General features: G+C 39.5%; 1 pseudogene; it reads right to left on the bottom strand.

The window, feature by feature from the left end:
* Positions 1-3,118: 3,118 nt before the first annotated feature.
* Positions 3,119-3,219, bottom strand: LOC130464695 (uncharacterized; annotated as a pseudogene).
* Positions 3,220-5,170: the final 1,951 nt, after the last annotated feature.

Raw genomic sequence — 5,170 nt, 5'->3', positions numbered from 1 at the left:
AAATTCTAGTTAATTGAATCTAAGGCGGAACCGAACGTGCTGTGGACTATCTACGGAGGGACTACACTTGGAGTCCTAAACTTGTTCTTGTTCGGTTCGAGAGCAGCTAAGGAAGGCACGCTACACATGTATGTATCCTAAATTATGCTAATTGGTTATGTGGAAATTAATTTGGATTCCTGGCTTTATGGTTTTTCCGCATGAAATATATATGTTTTATATTTGTCATAACCTAACAGTGGTATCAGAGCCTCTAATTAATTCCATAATCAATTATAGTTAACATGGTTAAATTTTATAAATTTGCAATGAATTAAAGGGGTGATTAATTTCTATTTTTGTAATTAATTGCAAATTCGTGCGATTATTTAATTATATGTTCGCAGGATTTTCGGCAGTTTAGTCAATAATGGTCGGAATCGTATAAATTATAGTGAATTTCGCATGTAAACGACGTTTTAAAATTTTGACTAAAATCAAAGATTTGATGCCAAACCCAGAATTCCCAAATTCGAAGCCTAAGTATGACTTTTCGGAGGTTTTAGTTTTTCGAACACAAAATTTATAATTTTTTGGATGTTAAATTAAATATTTGCGATTCTTGTTTGTAGATCTTGAATCTATGATTGACCTACTGTATATGTTTAACAATTTTAATGCCTAAGCTTGTTAATTATACAACCTAATTTGTAATTGTAATTAATTTGTTGAAATTCAAATAATTGAGAATTTGATTTGATTTTCATACTTAATTAGCAATTTAATTAGGAATCTGTTGAGCGGCATTTATGTCGCTATAGGCTAGGATTTTATAGAGTTTTATTATGCTTTTTTGTTAGTTTTATATAGTTTTGCTGTTCTTTTATTCCCCTTTTCCATCTTTGTGGTTTTCAGGTGATAATGTTGAAAATGATGGAAAAACAGCTGAGATTTGCTCGAGCAGGTGCCGTGCGATCGCACGGACATTTTGTGCGCTCGCACGAGTCTACAGAGTTGGCTCCAAAAGTCAAGGCAGTGTGTGCGCTCGTGCCTCAAATTCGTGTGCTCGCACAAATCCGGAAAATCAATGCAGGAACTATGAGTGATTTTGTGCGATCGCACCGCAGAGGAGCCCGCTCGCACGAAATTTCGGTGGGCTCGCACTAAATTCCTGTGCGAGCACACAAGGATTTTCTATGATTTAGCCAAGTTACAACCGTGTGATCGCACGGTTGTTGAGCACGATCGCACGACACGAAGGAGAAGAATCGTCGTAGGGCCCGTTCGCATTGATGCATAGCACGATCGCACCGATGCGATCGCACCGATGCGATCGTACCTGGGTCTGCACGTTCGCACGGCTGCGCGGGATTCAGTTTTCGAGTTTAAAACTCTTATTTTTGGGGTTTAGTATAAATAGGATTTTTGATTATTTTCATTTTACGCTTTCATATTTTACATTTCATATTTTTACACTTTCAATTCTAGAGGTTTTGTGATTTTGTTCTTCAATCTAGAGAGAGAAACTCTTTAATGCCAAGCATCAATTCAGTAATTTTCTTCAACTCTTCTCTTCTTTATGCAATTGAATTCTTAGTTCTTTAATTCTTTCACTTGCTTAGTTGATAATTGTTTTGCAATTCCTCAATACCTTGAGTTCTTGATTTCAATTTTGCTTGTTACTTTGATTTTCAGTTTTTGATTTGATTGTGCAATTGAGTTTCCTATTCTCTACTTCTCCTCCTTTAATTTCATGATAGCTAGTTTTGAACTAATGGATAGCTTGATTGTTAGGATGATTAGTGAGTAGTTTTAGGTTAGGGATAGGGGAGAAACTAGGGGATGAATTAGGGGAAATAGATTTTTGATTGTTGGTTGATTCATGTGATTAAATAAGATTTGATGATAGGAAATCCGTGCTAGTTGAGTGGTAGTTGCAAATACTATTCGATTAAATTTCCGTGGAACCATAGGATAGGTTTGGCAAGACATTGTGGACCTATCTTGTGTTGATCAAATGGCGGTACCTATTATATGCTAGTTAGTTTAGTCTAGGATTAGGCGAAAGCTCTTCCGTGGATTAGACGCTTAGCGTTCCCTATCCGAGAGGTGGCGGGTTCGTCTTTAGATGCCGTTTGCCTAATCACCATTTCGTTGCATGATCACCATTGCTAAATAGTTGAATTGATTTCCCCCGGTTTCCCTAGGCTATCCCCTACTCCCTAGCATTTCCCTTTCTTGATTCAATTTTACATAGTTCTTTATTTGTTTTTTAGACTCTTAAAAGTGACAATTCAAAACAAATCCTTGATCGAACTAGATTGACTTCCAACTCAATAATTCACCGTTTCTTTGGGACGATCCCTTTGCTTACCGCTTGCCGGTAGTTGAAGTGGTTTTATAAATATTGTTTGCATAGGTGGTTTTCTATCAACGACGGAAAACACGCTTATCGAAATGACGCCGTTGCCGGGGAACGGTCGTTGTTATTGAGTTTAGTTGAGACTAGTTCATTAATTGAAAATAACAAAAATATTCCATTCTTGCTTTAGTTTTTCCTTTGCATTGCTCACGGTTTTCTTGAGTGTTTATGCTTGATAGGGGACGTGCTCGTCAAAGGATCCTCCATCCTCTTGACCTTGAATTGGAAAGGACTTTAAGGAGACTTAGGCGTGCTCGTTCTAGCTCGTCAAATCATAATAGGTTTGAGGCTTTGAGTGTTGACACGGAACAAGAAGTGAGTGAGCAAGCTAGTGAGAACATGGCTCTTCCGGTTAAGAACTTGGGAATACCGGGAGCATTTGAGGCTACGTGTGGGATTCAAGCACCAACAACATGTGCTAATAATTTTGAGATCAAGCCCGCCTTGATCAATTTGGTGCAAATTCATCCCTTTTGTGGGAAAAGTAATGAGTCGCCTCACGAGCATCTCAAGCAGTTTGAACACTATTGTGACACAATAAAACACAACAGTGTGAACTCGGATTATGTGAGGTTAAATTTGTTCCGCTTTTCTTTTCTTGGGCGTGCTAGTGATGGGCTTGACAAGGAGGTCAAGCCCAACTCACTTCGCACATGGAACGAAGTAACTAGTGCCTTCTTGAACAAGTTCTATTCTCATGGGAAGACGGCGGAGTTTCGCCACAAGATTCAATCATTTGAGCAAGGCCGTGATGAATCGCTTTTCGAGGCTTGGGACCGATTCAAGGAGTACCAAAGGGAATTCCCTCATCATGGGATTCCCAATGTTAGGTTATGATACATATGACAATTCATAAATCATGCGGAAAAACCATAAAGCCAGGAAAGCATATTATATTCACATAATCATTTAGCATAGAATTGATGCATACATGTTGTAGCGTGCCTTCCCTAGCTGCGCCCGAACCGAACAAGAACAAGTCTTTAGGACTCCAAATGTCGTCCCTCCGTAGATAGTCCACAGTACGTCCAGATCCGCCTCAAGTTAGACCAACTAGAATCGCCCTTAAGGTTACTAGGAATTTCGGCTAGTGTTTGCAAGTGTATGGTTAATTTTATTTCAAAAACTTACCCTTTGAATACTTCAATCGTCACTGTAAATAATGACCCTAGGCATTTATTTATAGAGGTATGGAAAAGGAACTGGAATCCTATTAGGATACTAATTAATTTAATTAGAATCCTGCTAGGACTCTATTTAAATAAACTTTATCTAATAGGTTTAGGATTTAATCTTTTATCGAATCCCGATAGCTTTAGGGTTTGCACACGAGCATCGCACGAGCACCGTACACCCGCGCAGGCCTTGCGGCCCACGCTGAGCGCACAGCGCTCGGCCCATGCTACTGTCCGCGCGCGCCCATGGCTTCGGCTGGGCCTGGCTTGCGCTGGGCCTGGTCGAGGCTTTGGCGTGTGTTGGTGATGCGTGTGGCTTGCTGGGCGATGGCCTGGTTTCGTGCTGGGCCTTCGTCTAGCGAGCCTCGTCCGATGCTAATTCGTACGATACGCTTCCGATTAAATTCCCGATTTCGGAATTCATTTCCGATACGAACAATATTTAATATTTCCGATTCCGGAATTAATTTCCGTTTCGAACAAATATTTATATTTCCTTTTCCGGAATTATTTTCCGATTCCGATAATATTTCCGATTCTGACAATATTTCCGTTTCCGGCAATATTTCCGATTCCGGCAATATTTCCATTTCCGATAATATTTTCCGATACGTACCATGTTTCCGTTTCCGGCAACATCTACGACTTGGATAATATTTATATTTCCGATACGATCCATATTTCCGTTTCCGGCAATATCATCGTTTCCGGAGTATTCATTTCTTGCTTGTGACGATCTCAGCTCCCACTGAAACCAAGATCCGTCGATTCCGAATATCCATAGATAGAGTATTTAATGCCATTAAATACTTGATCCGTTTACGTACTATTTGTGTGACCCTACGGGTTCAGTCAAGAGTAAGCTGTGGATTAATATCATTAATACCACTTGAACTGAAGCGGCCTCTAGCTAGGCATTCAGCTCACTTGATCTCACTAAATTATTAACTTGTTAATTAATACTGAACCACATTTATTAGACTTAACATAGAATGCATACTTGGACCAAGGGCATTATTTCCTTCAGTCTCCCACTTGTCCTTAGGGACAAGTGTGTATTTCCTAATTCCTTTGTCGCTCGATGCTTGCTCTTGAACATAAGGTAAGAGTTGTCATCCTTATTATGTCCAGAGGTGTTCCTCGGTTTCAGAGTTCAACTGATCAAATAAACAGATAATCATAGCCTATGATTCATCCGAGCACGACCATGCATTTCACAGTTTCTAGCTCTCCGAGTGGCCTTGTACAACTTTTAAGCATCTCATCCCGATTTATGGGAGGACAATCCCAATCTTGCGTTCTTGAGATTAGACTTCGTTTGATAGGTGATTACCTGAGTGTTGCCTTTATAGCCTCCTTTTACGGTGCGACGGTTGGTCAACGTCAAAGCAACCAGTTCTCAAACAAGTAATCTCAAATCACTCAGGTATTGAGGATTTAGTGTCTAATAATTTTAATGAAATTTACTTATGACAAATTTTCATCTCTTACAGTAAAGTTTCATAGGTCTGTCCGATACTAGTCTTCTCAAAGTAAGTATCTATGCAAATGATTATGACATTGCCATGTCCACATAGTTCAAGAAACAGAACTA

The sequence above is a fragment of the Spinacia oleracea genome, chromosome 6 (assembly GCF_020520425.1).
Source record: "Spinacia oleracea cultivar Varoflay chromosome 6, BTI_SOV_V1, whole genome shotgun sequence".
Lineage (NCBI taxonomy): Eukaryota > Viridiplantae > Streptophyta > Magnoliopsida > Caryophyllales > Amaranthaceae > Spinacia > Spinacia oleracea.
This window is presented reverse-complemented; position numbering and strand designations above follow the sequence as displayed.